This window comes from Stegostoma tigrinum, unplaced genomic scaffold (assembly GCF_030684315.1).
Source record: "Stegostoma tigrinum isolate sSteTig4 unplaced genomic scaffold, sSteTig4.hap1 scaffold_91, whole genome shotgun sequence".
Lineage (NCBI taxonomy): Eukaryota > Metazoa > Chordata > Chondrichthyes > Orectolobiformes > Stegostomatidae > Stegostoma > Stegostoma tigrinum.
This window is the reverse complement of record NW_026728816.1, coordinates 1,127,512-1,150,692: the sequence shown is the minus strand read 5'-3', so window position 1 is coordinate 1,150,692 and position 23,181 is coordinate 1,127,512. Positions and strand designations below refer to the sequence as shown.

The 23,181-nt window shown below is 45.0% G+C and overlaps 1 protein-coding gene across 2 annotated transcripts in view; it reads left to right on the top strand.

The window, feature by feature from the left end:
• Window positions 1-23,181, top strand: part of LOC132209406 (dystrophin-related protein 2-like) — a 164,729-nt gene that overhangs the window by 55,523 nt on the left and 86,025 nt on the right. Inside the window, exon 2 of one of the 2 annotated variants that reach the window (XR_009445500.1) lies at window positions 13,170-13,438. The exons of the other annotated variant lie outside the window; for it this stretch is intronic. The gene's annotated coding sequence lies outside the window, so the exon portion shown is untranslated. The remainder of the gene's footprint in view (window positions 1-13,169; window positions 13,439-23,181) is intronic. 2 annotated transcript variants of the gene reach the window in all.

Here is a 23,181-nt window from a genome sequence, read left to right as displayed (position 1 = left end):
GAGAATCTTTTGGCTCGGATGGCCATGTTTGACACGGGCTGGACATAGCTTCAAATTGAGGGGTGATAGATATAGGACAGAGGTCAGAGGTAGGTTCTTTACTCAGAGAGTAGTAAGGGCGTGGAATGCCCTGCCTGCAACAGTAGTAGACTTGCCAACTTTTAGGGCATTTAAATGGTTGTTGGATAAACATATTGATGATAATGGAATAGTGTAGGTTTGTTGGGCTTCAGGTTGGTTTCACAACATCAAGGCCGAAAGGGCCTGTACTGCGCTGTTATGTTCTGTGTTCGAACCTCAAGATGACTCAAATCCTTTACCAATCTGTCATGTTGTGGTCCATCTTTTCATCAAAATTAATAGAGAAATCCTCCCAAATGTAGAACATTTCCCTTAGATGGGACGCTCTCTCTCTTTTAAGGCTGACATCGATACAGAGATTCTAACATTACGTCCAATCTGCGAGTGGCACCTTTGGACTCCTAAGGATGAGAATGCTCAATTGTGACATCTGTGCTGATCGCAAGATCCTTGAGTTCAAGGCATGCATCGTTCAGCCTCTTCTATATGACTGTGAAACCTGGATAACATAGAGCTGCCACTTCAAGACCCGTTCAGCACAGTTTTATCATGGATTCTCCACATCAGCGAGGAGGAAAAACCTCCCAGCATCAGCATTGACGCCATGATGATTTGAAACAAACCTCATTGGGATTGCCATGTACTTGGGATGCCTAAGTTATGACTACCAAAGTAAATTTTTGCCAACTCAAGGAAGGCATCTGAACAAGAAGAAGTCAAAGGAAGCATTTAAAAGACCTTGAAATGTTCCTTCAAGAAGTAGTACTTGGAGGTCTAAGTATGGATATCCCCATTCAGAAGAAACCAACTTGGGGGAATCTCCTGTATGAAGGCACATAATTCTTCATGAACACCAGACAAGAAGTTGAAGTGTGGGAAAGGAACTGGAGAAAGGAATGCCAATGTTCTCAAGGCCGAGACCACTTCCACCACTCCGAAAGACCTCCTAAACGTGTGGTCAGATATGTGGCTCCAGTTCAGGCTAATCAACCCGCACAGAGCTCAGGACCTGTGATATGGAATTTCCTAGCTGGGCAATCATACTTATCAGCCAGTGATGGTTCTTAATATTGTGCAGACTATGATTTGATCACAACTGAGTACTGTGTGTAGCTTTGAGCATTGCTATAGAAAGACCAGGTTTTATAGATTAATCAGAATGGTGCTGCATGAGAAACTGGAATTAAGAAGAGATAGGTGATACTTAATTGTTATTTGTTTCTGGGCCACTGGCATCACTAACTGGGCCAGCATTTACTTCCCATCCTTAGTTACCCTTGTCATTGTTGAATCATTGTAGTCCATGTGCTGTAGGTAGACTCAGTCAGTCAGGGGCGAATTTCCAGGACTTTGACCCAGTGATAGTGAAAGAACAGCAATATATTTCCAAGTTGAGATGGTGAGTGGCTTAGACAGGGTGTTGTAGGTGGTGCTGTTCTCATATATCTGTTACCCTTGCCCTTGTAGCTGAAATTTGTCATAGGTTTGGAAAGTCCTATCTCAGGATCTTTTGCAGATTTCTCAGTGCATCTCATAGATGGTACACACTGCTGCTTTTGAGCACTGGAGGGAGTAGGTTGCTTTTTCCTGGATGGTGTTGAACTTGTTGAGTGCTTTTGCATCTGCACCCATCGAGGCAAGTGGGGAGTATTCCACCATTCTTCAGACTTGTTCCTGTAGCTGGTAGACAGGCCTGGGGAATCAGGAGGTGAGTTACTTGATGCAGTAATCCGAACTTTGGGCCTGCTCTTGTAGCCACTGCATTTAAATAGGAAGTCCAGTTGAATTTCTGTTCACTGGTAAAACCTGGGATTTTGATAGCGGACAATTCAGTGATGGTTACACCATTGAATGTCGAGGGACAATTTATGGATTTTCTCTTACTGGAGATGGTCATTACCTAGTATTTGTAAAGTATAAATGCGACTTGCCACTTAGCAGCCCAAGCCTAGACATCGTTCTGGCCTTGTTGCATTTGGACATGGACAGGTTCACTATCTGAGGAGTGGTGAATGATGCTGAATATTCTGCTATCTCTGGTGAACATCCCCACTTCCGAGCTTATGATGGAGAGAAGGTCATTGATAAGGCAGCTGAAGATGGTTAGGCTTAGGACTGTACTCTCAGGACCTCCTGCAGGTGACCTCCAACAACCAAAATGCCTCCCTTTAGGAGAGGCGATGACCTAATGGTATTATGACTGGACTATTAATCCAAACACTCAGGTAATGTGCTGAGGACTTGGTTCAAATTCCACGATGGCACATAATGGAATTTGAATTCAATGAAAATCTGGAATTAAGAGTCTAATGATGACCGTAAATCCATTGTCAATTGTTGGAAAAACCCATCTGATTCACTGATGTTCTTTAGGGAAGGAAACTGCGTCGCCTGGTGTGGCCTACATGGAACTCCAGATATCAGTTATGCAATTTGAGATGGGCAATAAAAGCTGGTCTAACCCGCAATGCCCTCTTTCCCATGAAAGAATGGAAAAAATATCGTCCTCTGTGCAGATATTATTCGAACCAGTGGTGAGTTTCTGCTGGATTCCCATCAGCTCCAGTTTTGGTAGCGCTCCTTGATGCCACACTCAGTCAAATGTAGCCATCCTTAGCTCACCTCCGGAATTCAACTCTTTCGACCATGTTTGAACAAAAGCTGTAATGAAGTCAGGAACTGATGAGGTGGCAGAATTGAGGATCTTGTACAGGGATCCGAGGGATGTGGCATATTGAGATTTCCAGAAAGAATTTGACCAGTTGCTGCATAAAAATGTGAACCAGAACGTTAGATCCAAGGGGATGAAGGGTAGAATATTGGTTTGAATAAAGGCCTGGCTAACTGACAGAAAGCTGAGTGTCAGGATAAATGAGTCTTTGCCTGGATGGTGAATTGTCACTAGTGGGGTGCTGCGGGTTCAGTTCTCTGACCTCAACTATTTGTAACCTATACAAATGATATGTAAGCAGAGACAAAATGTAACATAACAGAATGCATGGATGATTCTGAAATAGGTGGGACAACAGCCTGTGATGTGAAATAGAACATACAGAGCGGAACATTGACAGGCGAGGAGAATGGACCAGAATCTGGCAGGTGGTTTATGTGGATAAGCACAAGGCTTGCCTGTTTTGCCCAGGGGAAAAAAGGGCGAATTATTATTTAAATGGAAGGAAGATTCAAAGTCTGTTATCTGGCTGCCTTTGTGCATGAATAGCCGAAAGTGGGTATGCAGGTATAGCATAGCGTAAGAAAGGCAGATGGAACTCTGGCATTTGTCACAAAAGGACTGGATCATTAAAGTAACAAAGTGTTTTTCCTCATACATTGGGCGTTGGTGAGACCAGAGTGTTGTGTCCAGTTTAGATCCCCTCACTGAGGATGGATACGTTTGTACTGGAGGCAGTTCGGAGGAGGTTTAACTGATTGATTCCAGGGATGAAAGGGCTGTCATATGAGAAGTGGCTGAGTAGCTTGCGCTTGTACTTGCTGGCGTTCGAAAGAGTGAGGGGGTGGTTCTGATTGAGGTATATAAAATAGTAAAGGGGATTGAAAAGATGGGCATTGAGCACATGTTCTGCATTGTGGAACAGTCTCAAACAAGAAGCTGTGGCTGTTGAGTGAGAGATGGAATGTTCAAAATGGAGATGAGGAGAGGGTTGTGAATCTGTGGAATTCATTGCCTCTGAATGCAATGGAGGCAGCACCAATCGACCGATCCAGGAAAGAAATAAATATGTTTCTGATGAAAAATAGGGATCAAGGGCCATGGGGAGCTGGCAGGAGAGTGGAGTTGAGATCAGGAAAAGATCAGCAACCACGACTAACAAGATAAGTCAGGGACAGGATGAAAGCAAAAGAAAAAGGATAAAATGTGGTGTAGGTGAGTGGGAAGCCAGAGGATTGGGAAGCCTTTCGAAAACTAGCAGAGGACAACTAAAAAGGCAATAAGGGGGAAGATGATGAAATATGAGGGCAATATTAATGAGGGTAATATTAAAAAAAAATTGCAGGAGTTTTTTTTCAGCTATGAAGGTAAGAGAGAGGCAAGAGTACAAATAAAGAGAAGAAAGAAAATTACAGCACAGGAACAGGCCCTTCGGCCCTCCAAGCCTGCGCCGATCGAGATCCTCTGTCTAACCTGTCACCTATTTTCTAAGGGTCTGTGTCCATTTGCTCCCTGCCCATCCATGTACCTGTCCATAAGACCTCAAGACAGAGGAGTGGAAGTAAGGCCATTCGGCCCATCCGGTCCACTCCACCATTTAAATCATGCCTGATGGGCATTTCAACACCACTTCGCTGCACTCTCCCTATAGCCCTTGATTCCTTTTGAGATCAAGAATTTGTTGATCTCTGCCTTGAAGGCATCTCACGTCCCGGCCTCCACTGCACTCTGCGGCAATGAATTCCACAAGCCCACCACTCTATGGCTGAAGAAATGTCGTCTCATTTCAGTTTTAAATTTACCCCCTCTAATTTTAAGGCTGTGCCCACGTGTCCTAGTCTCCCCGCCTAACGGAAACAACTTCCGAGCGTCCACCCCTTCTAAACCATACATTATCTTGTAAGTTTCTATTAGATCGCCCCTCAACCTTCTGAACTCTAACGAGGACAATCCCAGGATCCTTAGCCGTTCATCATACATTAGAACATAGAACATAGAACATAGAACAGCACAGAACAGGCCCTTCAGCCCACAATGTTGTGCCGACCATTGATCCTCATGTATGCACCCTCAAATTTCTGTGACCATATACATGTCCAGCAGTCTCTTAAATGACCCCAATGACCTTGCTTCCACAACTGCTGCTGGCAACGCATTCCATGCTCCCACAACTCTCTGCGTAAAGAACCTGCCTCTGACATCCCCTCTATACTTTCCTCCAAACAGCTTAAAACTATGACCCCTCGTGCTAGCCATTTCTGCCCTGGGAAATAGTCTCTGGCTATCAACTCTATCTATGCCTCTCATTATCTTGTATACCTCAATTTGGTCCCCTCTCCTCCTCCTTTTCTCCAATGAAAAGAGACCGAGCTCAGTCAACCTCTCTTCATAAGATAAGCCCTCCAGTCCAGGCAGCATCCTGGTAAACCTCCTCTGAACCCTCTCCAAAGCATCCACATCTTTCCTATAATAGGGCGACCAGAACTGGACGCAGTATTCCAAGTGCGGTCTAACCAAAGTTTTATAGAGCTGCAACAAGATCTCACGACTCTTAAACTCAATCCCCCTGTTAATGAAAGCCAAAACACCATATGCTTTCTTAACAACCCTGTCCACTTGGGTGGCCATTTTAAGGGATCTATGTATCTGCACACCAAGATCCCTCTGTTCCTCCAAGCTGCCAAGAATCCTATCCTTAATCCTGTACTCAGCTTTCAAATTCGACCTTCCAAAATGCATCACCTCGCATTTATCCAGGTTGAACTCCATCTGCCACCTCTCAGCCCATCTCTGCATCCTGTCAATGTCCCGCTGCAGCCTACAACAGCCCTCTACACTGTCAACGACACCTCCGACCTTTGTGTCGTCTGCAAACTTGCTGACCCATCCTTCAATCCCCTCGTCCAAGTCATTAATAAAAATTACAAACAGTAGAGGCCCAAGGACAGAGCCCTGTGGAACTCCACTCACCACTGACTTCCAGGCAGAATATTTTCCTTCGACTACCACTCGCTGTCTTCTGTTGGCCAGCCAATTCTGTATCCAAGCAGCGAAGTTCCCCTGTATCCCATTCCTCCTGACCTTCTGAATGAGCCTACCATGGGGAACCTTATCAAATGCCTTACTGAAGTCCATATACACCACATCCACAGCTCGACCCTCATCAACTTTTCTAGTCACATCCTCAAAAAACTCAATAAGGTTTGTAAGGCATGACCTACCCCTCACAAAGCCGTGTTGACTGTATTTGATCAAGCCATGCTCTTCCAGATGGTCATAAATCTTATCCCTCAGAATCCTTTCTAACACCTTGCAGACGACAGACGTGAGACTTAGCGGTCGATAATTGCCGGGGATTTCCCTATTTCCTTTCTTGAAGAGAGGAATTACATTTGCCTCTCTCCAGTCCTCAGGTACGACTCCAGTGGAGAGCGAGGATGCAAAGATCTTCGCAAGTGGCGAAGCAATTGCATTTCTCGCTTCCCAAAGCAGCCGAGGACAAATCTGATCCGGGCCTGGCGACTTGTCAATCTTAATGTTTGACAAAATTTTCAGCACATCAGCTTCGTCTATCTCTATCCATTCCAGCATGCACACCTGCTCTTCAAAGGTTTCATTCACTACAAAGTTTGTTTCTTTCGTAAAGACAGAAGCAAAAAACTCATTTAGGGCTTCCCCTACCTCCTCAGGCTCCACACACAAGTTCCCTATGCTATCCCTGATCGGCCCTACTCTTTCTTTGATCATTCTCTTATTCCTCACGTAAGTGTAAAATGCCTTTGTGTTTTCCCGGATTCCTTCTGCCAAGCCTTTCTCGTGCCTCCTCCTGGCTCTCCTCAGACCATTTTTGAGCTCCTTCCTTGCCTGCATGTAATCCTCTCTAGCTGAACTTGACCTCCACCTTATGTAAGCTACCTTCTTCCTTTTCACTAGAAGCTCCACCGCTCTCGTCATCCAAGGTTCCCTAATCTTACCCCTTCTTGCCTGTCTCAGAGGGACATATTTACTCATCACTCCCAACAACTGTTCCTTAAACCGTCTCCACATGTCTATAGTTCCCTTACCATGGAACAACTGCTCCCAGTCCATGCTTCCTAACTCATGTCTAATCGCATCATAGTTTCCTCTTCCCCAATTAAATATCCTCCCATTCTGCCTAATCCTCTCCTTCTCCATAGCTATGTAGAATGTGAGGCAGTTATGGTCACTATCACCAAAATGCTCTCCCACCACAAGGTCTGATACCTGCCCCGGCTCGTTTCTGAGCACCAAGTCTAGAATGGCCTCTCCCCTCGTCGGCCTGTCAACATACTGCGTTAGGAAAACCTCCTGAACACACCTTACAAAAACAGCTCCATTCAAATCATCTGCTCTAAGGAGGTTCCAATCAATATTAGGAAAGTTAAAGTCACCCATTACAACAACCCTACTGCGTGCACACTTTTCCAAAATCTGTCGACCTATGCTTTCTTCAATCTCCCTGCTGCTATTGGGGGGCCTGTAGTAAACCCCTAACGAGGTGACTACTCCCTTGCTGTTCCTAATTTCCATTAAACCTAGCATTCCAGGGATCATCCGTGTGAACCTCCGCTGGACACGCTCCAGGGCTAGTATGTCCTTCCTGAGGTGTTGGGCTCAAAATTGGACACAGTTTTCTAAATGGGGCCTAACTAGAGCCTTATAAAGCCTCAGAAGCACATGGCTGCTTTTATATTCCAACTCTCTTGAGATAAACGCCAACATTACATTCGCTTTCTTAATTACGGACTCGACCTTCAAGTTAACTTGTAGAGAATCCTGGACCAACACTCCCAGATCCCTTTGCACTTCTGATTTGCAAATTTTCTCACCATTTAGAAAATAGTCCATGCCTGTATTCTTTTTACCAAAGTACAAAACCTCACATTTACTCACATTGAATTTCATCAGCCATTTCGTGGACCACTCTCCTAAACTGTCTACATCTTTCTGCAGCTTCCCCACCTCCTCAGTAGGACCTGTCTGTCCACCTATCTTCGTATCTTCGGCAAACTTCGCCAGAATGCCCCCAGTCCCTTCATCCAGATCAGTAACATATAAGGCGAACAGCTGTGGCCCCAAAACTGAACCCTGCGGGACAGCACTCGTCACCGGTTGCCATTCCGAAAAAGAGCCTTTTATCCCAACTCTCTGCCTTCTGTCAGACAGCCAATCCTCAATCCAACCCAGTATCTCACCTCGAACACCATGGGCCCTCACCTTGCTCAGCAGCCTCCCGTGAGGCACTGTATCAAAGGCCTTTTGGAAGTCTAGATGGACAACATTTACTGAGTTTCCCTGGTCTAACATACTTGTCACCTCTTCAAAGAATTCGAATAGGCATGACCTCCCCTGACTAAATCCATGCTGACTTGTTTTAATCTGACCCTGCACTTCCAGGAATTTAGAAATCTCATCCTTGACAATGGATTCTAGAATTTTACCAACAACCGAGATTAGGCTAATCGGCCTGTAATTTTCCATCTTTTGCCTTGATCCTTTCTTAAACAAGGGAGTTACAACAGAAATTTTCCAATCAACTGGGACTTTCCCTGACTCCAGTGACTTTTGAAAGATCACGACCAAAGCCTCTGCGATTTCCTCAGCCACCTCCCACCGAACTCTAGGATGTAGCCCATCGGGGCCAGGAGATTTATCAGTTTTTAGACCCTTGAGCTCTTCGAGCACTTGCTCTTTTGTAATGCCTACTGCACTCAACTCTGCCCCCGGCTCTCCCTAATTGTTGGCATCCTACTCATGTCTTCCATTGTGAAGACTGACGCAAAGTACTTATTAAGGTCTTCAGCTATTTCCTTTTCTCCCATCAATAGCCTTCCAGAATCAATCTGGAGCAGCCCAATATCATCTTTTGCCTCTCGTTTGCTTCTTACGTATTGAAAAAAGCTTTGACTGTCATTTCTAATATTACTAGCTTGCCTACCTTCATATATGATCTTCTGCTTCCTGATTGCTCTCTTTGTGATCCTCTGTCTGTTTTTGTGGCCTTCCCAATCTTCTGATTTCCCAGTGCTCTTGGCCATTTTATAGGCTGTCTCTTTTTCTTTGATATGTTTCCTGACTTCCTTTGTCAGATGTCCAATAGCAGCGGTGAAGAAGCTGCTGTTGGGGAAATAGAGGCATTGGTGTGCTGTTTTCACTCATTGCAACGATCTGGGTGGACCAGGAGAGATCGTTGGTGATCGTCACTCTCAACTATCTCCACCTCAGCAACATCTCTCACACTGTCTGATGCAGGCACTCACACGCTCACATTCTGTCGCCCATTCTGTCTGTCTGACTGTCTCTCTCTCTCCCTCATCGCCCATCTCTCTCTCTGTCCCTGTCTCCCTCCACACCCCCCCCGACCAACCTCTCTGTCTTTGTCTCTCTCTCTCTCTCTCTCTCTCTCTCTCTCTCTCTCTCACACCAACTCATTGCTCAGTATTCCATGGTATCTCAATTGTTGGAAGAATTAACTTGCACTGAGCATGGATTTTCTCCCAATATAGTTATGACAAAGCAGAACCAATTCTGCCTTGAAGAAGAAAGGCAGGAGCCATAATAACTTGTGATTGTTTAGCTGAAGGAACCGTGCTGTGATATGCATCCAGATAGGATGCTTTCTGTGGTACATCAGTGAAAGTTGTCCTTGTGGACGCACAGAATTACCTTAGCCTCCTGGGAAGTAGAGACAATGGTGTGCTTTTTTGCCCATTGCAACGATCTGGGCGGACCGGTGAACTAATCTAAGCCCATCCCCCTACATGATCCCATTATCATCCATACCCAAGGACTGTTTAAGTGCCCCTAATGTGGCTGAGCTAACTACATTGGCAGGCAGGGGGTTCCACGTCCTTACCACTCTGAGTAAAGAACCTGCCTCTGACATCTATCTCAAATCTATCACCCCTCAATGTTTAGCTGTGCCCCCTCATACAAGCTGACATCATCGTCCTCGGATAAAGACCCTCACTGTCCACCCGATCTAATCCACTGATCATCTTGTATGTCTCTATTCAATCCCCTCTGAACCATCTTCTCTCCAACGAGAACAGACCCAAGTCCCTCAGCCTTTCTTCAGAAGTCCTTCACTCCAGACCAGGCAACATCCTGGTAAATCTCCTCTGCACCTTTCCAATGTTTCCACATCCTTCCTGGAATGGGGTGACCAGAACTGTACACAGTATTCCAAGTGAGACCGCACTAGCTTTTTGGACAGATGCAGCATGACATCACGGCTCTGGAACTCAATCCCTCGACCAATAAAACCTAATACACCGTAAGCCGCCTTAACAGCACGATCAAACTGGGTGGCAATTTTCAGGGATCTACGTACATGAACACCAAGATCCCTCTGCACAGCAACACTACCAAGAATCTTTCCATTGACCCAATATTCTGCCTTCCTATTATTCCTCCCAAAGTGAATCACCTCACATTTATCCACATTGTACTCCATTTGCCACCTTTCAGCCCAATTCTGCAGTTCATCCAAGTTTCCATGCAACCTGCAACATTCTTCCACATTGTCCACCACTCCACCGACTTTAGTGTCATCTGCAAACTTAGTAACCCATCTACCAATGCCTCCGTCCAAGTCATTTGTGAAAATGACAAACAGCAGTGGTCCCAAAACAGATCCTTGAGACACACCACTAGTAATCAGACTCCAGGCTGAATATTTTCCATCAACCACGACTGGTTGCCTTCTTACTGAAAGCCAGTTTCTAATCCAACCTGCTAAATCTCCCTCAATCCCATGTCTCCATGTTTTCTCCAGTAGCCTACCATGTGGAACCTTATCGAAGGCTTTACTGAAGTCCATGTACACCACGTCAACTGCCCGACCCTCATCCACATGCTTCGTCAGCTTCTAAAATGACTCAGTGAGGTTTGTGAGACATGACTTGCCCTTGACAAATCCATGTTGACTATCTCCAATCAAATTGGTGCTTGCTCGATGATTATAATACCTATCTCTTATAACCCTTTCCAAAACATTTCCGACAACAGATGTAATGCTCAATGGTTTATAATTACCTGGGTCATCTCTACTGCCCTTCTTGAACAAAGGCACAACATTTGCAACCCTCCATTCCTCTGGTACTAAACCTGTAGACAATGAGGACTCAAAGATGAAGGCCAAAGGCTCCACCACCTCCTCCGTAGCCTCCCAGAGAATATCAAAGTTTCGAAGGAACTGATGCGTTGTATCCGGAGGTTGGTGGGGTGGTACGTGAGGACGAGGAAGACTTTGTTTTGGTTGTTGTTGTGGGGTGGGGTGAAACGGATTTGTTGCAGGAAATGCTGGAGACACGGTCGAGGGCGTTATCAACCACTGAGCGGGGGAAGTTGTGGTCCTTGAAAAATGAGGACATCTGAGATATACGAGAGTAGAATACCTCATCCTGGGAGCAGATGCAGAGTCAAAGGAATGGGGAAAGTGGATGAATTGTTGCGGGAATTTGGTGGGAGTTGGTGGACTTGAAATGGATATTTGTTTCTTGGTGGTTGGAAATAGAGAGGTCCAGGAAGGAGAGAGAGGTATCAGAGATTGTCCAGGTGAACTTAAAGTTCGGGAGGAAGGTGTTGCTGAAGTGGATGTTAGAGCCCCTTGTGGGAGCACGAGGCAGTGCCGATACAGTCATCAATGTAACGGAGGAAGACGTGGGGTTGAGGGCCAGTGTAGGTACGGAAGAGGGAGCGTTCCATGTAACCTACAAAGCGGCAGGCATAGCTTGGGCCCAGGTGGGTACACTGGCCACCCGCTTTGTCTGTAGGAAGTGGGAGGAATTGAAAGAGAAATTGTTGAGGGTTGTTCAAGAACCACAACATCCCCCTCCTCAATAGTCAAAAACGCCCTCAACCGTGTCACCCGCATTTCCCACAACTCATCCCTCATACCCGCTCCCCATAATAACTACCAAAACAGTGTCCTCCTCACCCTCACCTACCACCACACCAACCTCCGGATTCCATGCATCGTCCGCCGACACTTCTGCCATCTGCAATCCGACCCCACACCAAAGACATTTTTCCCTCCACACTTAGGTGACTCCCTTATCCGCTCCACACTCGCCTCCAGCACCCCCTACACCCAGCACTTTTCCCTATATATCCACAAATATTGTCATCATAATGTTTAAAATTCACTTGTCCCAATACCTCCCCCCTCACCCCCATCCCAGACCCCAGGAAGAATTTCCACATCAAACAGATGTTTACCTGCACATCTGCTAATGTGGTATACTGTATCCGCTGATCCCTTTGTGGCCCCCTCTACATCGGGAAAACCAAATGGAGGTTTGGGGACTGCTTTGCAAATCACCTATGCTCAATGCACTAAAGAACTGCACCTCCCAGTCGTGAACTGTTTTGACTCTCCCAATCCTCAGATAGGATGTCCATCCTGGGCCTCCTGCAGTGCCACAACGATGCCACCTGAAGGTTGCAGGAGCAGCACCTCGTATTGCGCTTGGGAACCCTGCGTCTCCGTGGAATCAATGTCGACTTCACAAGCTTTGAAATCTCCCCTCCCCCTCCCGCATCCCAAAACCAGCCCACCCTGCCACCTCAAGCCCCATCCCCATCTCCTACTTCCTAACCTCTTCCCGCCCCGGAGACCTGTTCGTCCTCCCCGGACTGACCTCTCCCCTCCCTACCTCCCCACCTACACTCACCTCTGCTGGCTCCATCCCCACCTCTTTAACTTGCCTGTCTCCTCTCCACCTATCTTCTCCTCTATCTATCTTCGATCCGCCTCCCTCCTCTCCCTATTTATTTCAGAACCCTCTCCCCTCCCCCTTTTCTGATGAAAGGTCTCGGTCCAACATGTCAGCCTTTGTGCACCTAAGATGCTGCTTGACCTGCTGTGTTCATCCAGCTGCACACTTTGTTGTGTCTATATCTCTTAAGAACCTCATTAAGTGAGTTCTAGAGAGAACTATGCAGGGTAGACTTCGGGTTTATCATTCTAACTTGCCAGCCCTGAAAGATGAAAGTTGGTTTATGTTGGATGTTTGTTTCATAGCTCCGAAAGAGATCCTGAAAGGATTGTTCATATCTTTTGTTGAGAATTTTACCCATTTAGTCACTCGAATCCTTCTCCTTTTTTAAAGTTTCCTTGGGAGTCATAAATTTCAAATATCTGCAGAATTTTATTCGGCTTGGCATTGGCTCTCCGTGATTCCCTGTTAATGGCTCCGCGACCTGCTAGCTAATTAGAGAATTTATCATTGATGTGCCTGTCATAAAATCTTTAGTCTTATACTTTCTATTCCCAATTTCAGGAGAAAGTCCAGAGAGACCTTTTAGAGGAAAGGGGTTTAGAAAGAAAACTTAAGTTCTATAGATCAAAGTCATGAATAGTTGATAAATTATTTGCGCTTCATATTTCCAGAACCTACCCCGGAAGAGAGAGCCCAGAGAATTGCCAAAGCTGTCCGCAAACAGTCAATAGAAGTGAAGGAAACTTGGGAGCAATTGAAAACCCATGCGAGCAACTGGCAGAAACAGGTGGAAAAGGTGTTGGAGAAACTTCAAGAACTGCAGAAAGCTCTGGATGATCTTGAGGCTCATGTGATAACAGCTGAAGGGGTCCGCACTGATTGACAACCTGTGGGTGAACTGCTTATTGACTCATTGCAGGATCACATTGATAAAACCACAGTAAGTGCAATTACATTACACTTCACTTATGAACAGATGTAACCACAATGTTGTATCGAGACGATCAGTAATATGAGTAGTGAAGTAATATTGATTGAATGGTTGTTAACTTAATTTGCAAATTAAAACTTCGTTGAGCCTGCCTTCTGATGATATCACATCGGTAATATTAGTATAATTGAGGATTCTATTAGTCAGTGACATCAGCTGAGTTATCTGCTTGTTGCCATGTTACCAGGATTAAAGGTAAAGCCTTACCACGCCATTTGGCCACTCCTTAGAGAGACACAATTGGTTATGATTTAACCTGAAGATCACCATGCCTCAGGCAAGTAGAGCGGTTGAGGCGAAGACCCTTTGTGGTAAGGTCACTGGTGTGGCAATTGAGCCCTCTCTGCAGGGCATCACTCTGCATCACAAACCAACCGTTCAGCCAACTGAATTTGAATAGAGTTTAGGATTGGAGAGCAATCCATGCAATTCTATTTTTTTGAATGAATGTTTCTCACTGGGACTATCTCACTGGCAAACTTTTTAAAAGCCAGCTCAGCCATACAGGCGAGATCAGTTCCTGATCTCAGCTGAATTTTTTGATCTCAGGTGGGTCAGCGTTAGGAGTTCAGTGATTGGAATGAATTCTCATGAAGTTAGCGAGAGGGATGCTACACGTGAATAAATCGATGTTTTGAAAAGCGGATGAGATATGAGCAATAGTTTAATTGATGTGGAAGACCAGCCACAATCATCATCAACGGTGGAGCAGGCTTGAGCGGCCATGCAACATTGTGCTGCTGCTATTTGACTTGTTGTGTGGAAAGCAAGGAAAATGGTCAAAGTGTCAAAAATGCTGAAGACCGCATCATTCTACAACCTCAAAATTTGATTGTGTTCAGCATATTATCACGACTGGTACCCCTAAATCCTGGTCTATCATCTCAGCAGCTCGACTCTGCCCAAAAGCTGGTTACTTGTGACATTTTTGAAGGATCTTCCCAAGTCTGAAACTCATTTTTGTGTTTGTAGAATCAGAGTTGGCGTGTGGAAGGAGGTCTCCTGGCATATCATCGCTCTTTGAAATAACTCCCCAATTCGCCCCCCTCTGCTTGGCAATGACTTCAACCACTTATGTAATCTCTTTATTGGAGAGAAACTTTGAAGACATCTGAAAGGAGTATTAACGATCCCAGAATACAACTGAGCCTTATTAAGTTGTTAGTTCTGATGATCAAGAGCTTGATCAAAGAGGATTCTTTTAAAAAGTGCCTTAAAAGAGGAAATGTACAGAGGCTAAGAGGTGTCGGAAGTTAGTGAGTTTTGCGAAGATTTGTTGCTCAGGTTGAGGTTCTGGATGTGAGTTTGCTCGCTGAAGGTGTAGGAAGTCTCTTCTTGGGTTTGAAGCCTACACAATTAAATGTTTGGCAACCAGTAGTGGGCCGTTTGAAATCAAGAGTGGGCAAGAGGACATAATTAGACGAGTGCAGATATCCTGAATTATGGTTGGACTGGTGGAGATTACGAAAATAGCGATTGGCAGAGCCAAGGAACGATTTGGAAACAAAAATGAGAATTTAATAAAATTACTGTTAATACTATCAGTCAGGTAGAAAGTACAGAGAATAGGATTTGGTTCAAGATGAGACTCGGGCAGTGGAGATTTAGACGACATCAAGCTTTCAATGGGCAAATGTGGGACTCAAACAGGCAATGCATTGGAGTTGTCAGGTCCAGAAGTGAAGTAGTTCCAGATGAAGGTTTCACTGCTAATGAGCCAAGACAAGAGACAGGTAGGCAGTATTAAAAAGATGTAAAGAGACAGCTTTAGGGATTGCATGAATGTGTGGTCGGACGTTCATCGTGGGATAAACAAGATGCCAAGGTTGTGCTGAGACAAGTGTAACATAACATTGTTGCCAAGGAGGAGTAATGCAGTCCGTAGGTAGTGAATAGAGATTGGTGTGGGGACCACAAACAGTGGTCTTCCCACTTTTAAATTGTTATCTCTACGTAGTTGCGCAACTTTATGTTCTGTTCAAAAGGCTTTACTGACAAGAAAGCAGAAGTTAGCCATTTGTTTACTTGTCATTATATCTTGATTTTTCCACCATCTTCTCCAATTATGAACACAACATGTGCAGTGTACTAAGTGAACCATTCAAACCTTCAAAGGAAATGTTAAAATTGTGGAAGATAAAGTTAAAGTTATTTTATTGAAAATTTAAATAAATTACAAGAAGGTTTGACCAAGACTGAAAGGAATTAGATGGAACACCAGATGAATAAAACAAGCAGTAGTAAGGTGGTATTAGCTGGATGTTCCTGAAGAAAGAGAACACAGCCAACCTTTCTTCCATCAGGGGGATTAATTGTGAGGTGTCAAACACAGTCGATTAAATCATTCGTTCTGTCTTTACTGCCAGACTGTACAATGAACATAGAACATAGAACAGTACAGCACAGCACAGCACAGGCCCTTCAGCCCACAATGTTGTGCCGACCATTGATCCTCATGTATGCACCCTCACATTTCTGTGACCATATGCATGTCCAGCAGTCTCTTAAATGACCCCAATGACCTTGCTTCCACAACTGCTGCTGGCAACGCATTCCATGCTCTCACAACTCTCTGTGTAAAGAACCCGCCTCTGACATCCCCTCTATACTTTCCACCGACCAGCTTAAAACTATGACCCCTCGTGCTAGCCATTTCTGCCCTGGGAAATAGTCTCTGGCTATCAACTCTATCTATGCCTCTCATTATCTTGTATACCTCAATTAGGTCCCCTCTCCTCCTCCTTTTCTCCAATGAAAAGAGACCGAGCTCAGTCAACCTCTCTTCATAAGATAAGCCCTCCAGTCCAGCCAGGACCCTGGTAAACCTCCTCGGAACCCTCTCCAAAGCATCCACATCTTTCCTATAATAGGGCGACCAGAACTGGATGCACCATTCCAAGTGCGGTCTAACCAAAGTTTTACAGAGCTGCAACAAGATCTCACGACTCTTAAACTCAATCCCCCTGTTAATGAAAGCCAAAACACCATATGCTTTCTTAACAACCCTGTCCACTTGGGTGGCCATTTTAAGGGATCTCTGTATCTGCACACCAAGATCCCTCTGTTCCTCCACTCTGCCAAGAATCCTATCCTTAATCCTGTACTCAGCTTTCAAATTCGACCTTCCAAAATGCATCACCTCGCATTTATCCAGGTTGAACTCCATCTGCCACCTCTCAGCCCATCTCTGCATCCTGTCAATGTCCCGCTGCAGCCTACAACAGCCCTCAATACTGTCAACGACACCTCCGACCTTTGTGTCGTCTGCAAACTTGCTGACCCATCCTTCGATCCCCTCATCCAAGTCATTAATAAAAATTACAAACAGTAGAGGCCCAAGGACAGAGCCCTGTGGAACCCCACTCACCACTGACTTCCAGGCAGAATATTTTCCTTCTACTACCACTCGCTGTCTTCTGTTGGCCAGCCAATTCTGTATCCCAGCAGCTACGTTCCCCTGTATCCCATTCCTCCTGACCTTCTGAATGAGCCTACCATGGGGAATACTATGGTTGTAATCTTTCCTTTTTTAAAGGCTTAAGGTTAGACATACTTCTCATTTTATAAATTTTAAGAAGTTGGCTTATTGTCAAGTCATGGTAGGATTGAAAACATATCCTACAACTGTGTGAAGTCAGAAGTCACATGACACCAGCTTATAGTCCAACAGGTTCATTTCAATTCACACAAGCTATTGGAGTTCAGCCCCTTCATCAGGTGCAGTTCGTGAGGTGACCACACAGACACACAGCTTATAAGCAGAGAGATCAAAAGATCATAGAATTGGCCTGAATGAAGTGTCAGATAATAACTCTTTCCAGGCGACCAAGAGTGTTAAAGGCAAGGAGAGTGTTTATAAAGTCAATGTCAGTGCTGTGTTGTCATGATAATCAGGCAGCGCAACAGGAATGTACAAGGTGACATCTCAGGTCAGACTCTGACTTGTAGTTTAGAGGCTTGTGTTCAGAATCTGTCTCAGAGTTTTAAGCTTTATTTCCAAAGCAGGAATTTATAAGATACCACACTGACTGTAACTACAAGTTGTGTGCTTCTTCAACAAAATATCTGCAAATAAACAAACGTCCTGGATGAAGACTTATTATCTGACACTCCACTCACACCAGTTGTATGATCTTTTGATCTCTCTGCTTATAAATTGTGTGTCTGTGTGTTTTCCTCTCTGACCGCATGTGATGAAGGGACTGCACTTCAAATCTTGTGTGATTTCAAATAAACCTGTCAGATTATAACCTGATGCCATGTGGCTTCTGACTTTGTCCATCCTAGTCCAACACCAGCACCTCCACATTTCAAGTGTTTGGAACCAAGTCAGTGCAACAGGTACATGTCAAACATTTGACTTCGGAAGAATGCCTAGTGCCGACAAATTCATTAATAACAAAGGATTTCTCCATTATGCCATCTATCGTAACATGCTGCGTCTCACAGTCATAATGAAAGGACGCCCACTTTAATTTAGCACGGCCAAGAATAGTTATGGACATTTTTAGCATGGGAGGAGGCCATTCAACCTATTTTATCTGTACCAGCTCTCTCCCAGAGCAACAAAATTAATCCTTTTCTCGAACTCATTCCACATATTTCACAGAATTGAAATATATAGGTACATAGTTAAGAGATTTTAACATCAAGTGAGCAGTTCTTGCACTTCACCTTGTCACTAAAAATGGAAAACGTGACTTCGAAAGAGTGGGTCTTTATTTTGTTCTGTTGTGAAGATGAAGAAGATGCAAGTCCAAGTGCTGGAACTGGCCTCTTGAACTTTTCAACGTGTATAAAATGAATTCTGTGCGCATCGACTAAAAACAGTTTTATGGAAGGAAAAGGTACCAAAGAAGATTTGGTGTATTGTACTTGATGCTATTATACTCCAACCTGTGAAAACAGAACTCTACGACTGTGAGTGTTGAGATCTGAGAGGTTGCTATCTTGTTTGAATTTACATTGCTAAGTCTAGGCCTATTTTCCCAACAGCAAAATTGGTAATCCAGAAAGAAATGGATATTTGTCGCATTTGTTAGCTCTAAGTGTCTGGTCAAAGTTAGAGTACAGTTTCCTCATATACAGGTGCTTAACCTGCTTTTACAGTTTGAACATTTGTTGTGCCAATGAAAATTGTTTGAATGGTTTCACCTCCAGTTTTCTTCTTTATACATATTTAGTATTTTTCCATGGTAAGGACTGTCTGCAAAATCTGACATTGGGTTTTGAAAGACATCAGCCTTTATTTTGGAGAGATAATGGTAACTGCAGATGCTGGAGAATGCGAGATAACAATATGTCGAGCTGGATGAACACAGCAGGCCAAGCAGCATCTTAGGAGCACAAAATCTCACGTTTCGGGCCTCGACCCTTCATCAGAGAGGCTAAAGGGTCTAGACCCGAAACATCAGCTTTTGTGCTCCAGGGATGCTGCTTGGACTGCTGTGTTCATCCAGCTCCACACTTTGTTGTCTTAGATAGACTGGGCTTGTTTTTGCTGAGGTTGAGAAGAGTAAGGAGGTGATTTCCTTGAAGTATATATGATTCCGAATGGTCTTCATGAGGAATATGTAGAAAGATTTTTCCTATACTTTGGCGAGCGCTGAACTCGGGACACTTATGCAAAATTTGGACTTGCCACTTCAGGACAGATGAGCAGAGCATTTTTTCTCTGATAGTTGTATGACATTGGAACTAGCTGCCTCATAAGATGACAGAGTTGGGGTCATTGAATATTTTAAGGTGGACTTAGATTCTTGTAAGGCAGGGAAAAGGTCTTTGTTAATTGGAGTCATACCAAGCACAAAGGAAAACGTTTGTGATTGTTAGACATAGTCATTTCACCTCCAGAACATCTCTTTCAGCGTTCGTCAGGGCAGCATCCAAGGCCCAAACATCTGTGCTGCTTCAGCTTCTCTCTATAAAGTCAGAAGTGGGGATGTTCACTGATGACTCCACAATGTTCAGTACCATTTCCAACTCCTTAGATAATAAAGCAGTCCATGTTTAAATGCAGCAAGACCAGTATATTATCCAGGCTTAGGCTGATAAGTGCTCGGTAATATTTGCACCACACAAGTGCCAAGCAATGGCCATCTCCAACAAGGGAGAATTTAGCCATCATCTCTTGATATTTATTGCTGTTACCATCGCTGCATCCCTCACTGTCAACATCAGAGGTGTTACTATTAACCAGAAACTGAACAAGATCGGCTACATAAATACTATGGATTCAAGAACAGGCCACCCCATTGTAGAACATAGAACATAGAACAGTACAGCACAGAACAGGCCCTTCAGCCCACAATGTTGTGCCGACCATTGATCCTCATGTATGCACCCTCAAATTTCTGTGACCATATACATGTCCAGCAGTCTCTTAAATGACCCCAATGACCTTGCTTCCACAACTGCTGCTGGCAACGCATTCCATGCTCTCACAACTCTCTGCGTAAAGAACCTGCCTCTGACATCCCCTCTATACTTTCCACCAACCAGCTTAAAACTATGACCCCTCGTGCTAGCCATTTCTGCCCTGGGAAATAGTCTCTGGCTATCAACTCTATCTATGCCTCTCATTATCTTGTATACCTCAATTAGGTCCCCTCTCCTCCTCCTTTTCTCCAATGAAAAGAGACCGAGCTCAGTCAACCTCTCTTCATAAGATAAGCCCTCCAGTCCAGGCAGCATCCTGGTAAACCTCCTCTGAACCCTCTCCAAAGCATCCACATCTTTCCTATAATAGGGCGCCCAGAACTGGACGCAGTATTCCAAGTGCGGTCTAACCAAAGTTTTATAGAGCTGCAACAAGATCTCACGACTCTTAAACTCAATCCCTCTGTTAATGAAAGCCAAAACACCATATGCTTTCTTAACAACCCTGTCCACTTGGGTGGCCATTTTAAGGGATCTATGTATCTGCACACCAAGATCCCTCTGTTCCTCCACTCTGCCAAGAATCCTATCCTTAATCCTGTACTCAGCTTTCAAATTCGACCTTCCAAAATGCATCACCTCGCATTTATCCAGGTTGAACTCCATCTGCCACCTCTCAGCCCATCTCTGCATCCTGTCAATGTCCCGCTGCAGCCTACAACAGCCCTCTACACTGTCAACGACACCTCCGACCTTTGTGTCGTCTGCAAACTTGCTGACCCATCCTTCAATCCCCTCGTCCAAGTCATTAATAAAAATTACAAACAGTAGAGGCCCAAGGACAGAGCCCTGTGGAACTCCACTCACCACTGACTTCCAGGCAGAATATTTTCCTTCTACTACCACTCGCTGTCTTCTGTTGGCCAGCCAATTCTGTATCCAAGCAGCTAAGTTCCCCTGTATCCCATTCCTCCTGACCTTCTGAATGAGCCTACCATGGGGAACCTTATCAAATGCCTTACTGAAGTCCATATACACCACATCCACAGCTCGACCCTCATCAACCTTTCTAGTCACATCCTCAAAAAACTCGATAAGGTTTGTAAGGCATGACCTACCCCTCACAAAGCCGTGTTGACTGTATTTGATCAAGCCATGCTCTTCCAGATGGTCATAAATCTTATCCCTCAGAATCCTTTCTAACACCTTGCAGACGACAGACGTGAGACTTACCGGTCTATAATTGCCGGGGATTTCCCTATTTCCTTTCTTGAAGAGAGGAATTACATTTGCCTCTCTCCAGTCCTCAGGTACGACTCCAGTGGAGAGCGAGGATGCAAAGATCTTCGCAAGTGGCGAAGCAATTGCATTTCTCGCTTCCCAAAGCAGCCGAGGACAAATCTGATCCGGGCCTGGCGACTTGTCAATCTTAATGTTTGACAAAATTTTCAGCACATCAGCTTCGTCTATCTCTATCCATTCCAGCATGCACACCTGCTCTTCAAAGGTTTCATTCACTACAAAGTTTGTTTCTTTCGTAAAGACAGAAGCAAAAAACTCATTTAGGGCTTCCCCTACCTCCTCAGGCTCCACACACAAGTTCCCTATGCTATCCCTGATCGGCCCTACTCTTTCTTTGATCATTCTCTTATTCCTCACGTAAGTGTAAAATGCCTTTGTGTTTTCCCGGATTCCTTCTGCCAAGCCTTTCTCGTGCCTCCTCCTGGCTCTCCTCAGACCATTTTTGAGCTCCTTCCTTGCCTGCATGTAATCCTCTCTAGCTGAACTTGACCTCCACCTTATGTAAGCTACCTTCTTCCTTTTCACTAGAAGCTCCACCGCTCTCGTCATCCAAGGTTCCTTAATCTTACCCCTTCTTGCCTGTCTCAGAGGGACATATTTATTCATCACTCCCAACAACTGTTCCTTAAACCATCTCCACATGTCTATAGTTCCCTTACCATGGAACAACTGCTCCCAGTCCATGCTTCCTAACTCATGTCTAATCACATCATAGTTTCCTCTTCCCCAATTAAATATCCTCCCATTCTGCCTAATCCTCTCCTTCTCCATAGCTATTTTGAATGTGAGGCAGTTATGGTCACTATCACCAAAATGCTCTCCCACCACAAGATCTGATACCTGCCCCGGCTCGTTTCCGAGCACCAAGTCTAGAATGGCCTCTCCCCTCGTCGGCCTGTCAACGTACTGCGGTAGGTAACCCTCCTGAACACACCTTACAAAAACAACTCCATTCAAATCTTCTGCTCGAAGGAGGTTCCAATCAATATTAGGAAAGTTAAAGTCACCCATTACAACAACCCTACTGCGTGCGCACTTTTCCAAAATCTGTCGACCTATGCTTTCTTCAATCTCCCTGCTGCTATTGGGGGGCCTGTAGTAAACCCCCAACGAGGTGACTACTCCCTTGCTGTTCCTAATTTCCACCCATACTGACTCAGTAGGCAGATCTTCCTCGACAAAGGAAGCTTCTGTAGCTGTGATACCCTCTCTGATTAGTAGTGCTACACCCCCTCCTCTTTTTCCCCCCTCCCTATTCTTTTTAAATGTTCTAAACCCTGGAAGATCCAGCAACCATTCCTGCCCATGAGAAACCCATGTCTCTGTTATGGCCACAACATCATAGCACCAGGTACTGATCCATGCTCTAAGTTCATCACTTTTATTCCTGATACTCCTTGCATTAAAGCAAACACACTTTAACCGATCCCTTGGTTCCTTCCCAGGAAAATCCTTCCCACTAGCTGGTCTACCTCCTGTTACTGCCTCACCTGCATCAACGCTCACCTCTGGTATACAGCTCAGGTTTAAACCCTCTCGAACTACTCGAGCAAACCTTCCACCCAGGACATTGGTCCCCTTCCAGTTCAGATGCAACCCGTCCTTCTTGTACAGGTCCCACCTTCCCCAGAAGGCATCCCAATTATCAACATATCTGAAGCCCTCCCTCTTACACCAGCTGCGTAGCCACGTGTTCAGCTGCGCCCGCTCCCTGTTCCTCACCTCGCTATCTCGTGGCACCGGTAGTAAACCAGAGAACACTACTCTGTTCGTCCTGCTCTGCAGCTTCCATCCTAACTCCCTGAAATCACTTTTTATATCCTCAAACCTCTTTCTGGCTATATCATTTGTGCCAATATGTAACACGATTTCTGGCTGTTCACCCTCCCGTTTTAGAACCTTATACACCCGATCGGAGACGTCCCGGACCCTGGCACCAGGGAGGCAACATACCTTCCGGGAATCCCGATCTTGCCCACAAAATCTCCTGTCGATTCCCCTAACTATCGAGT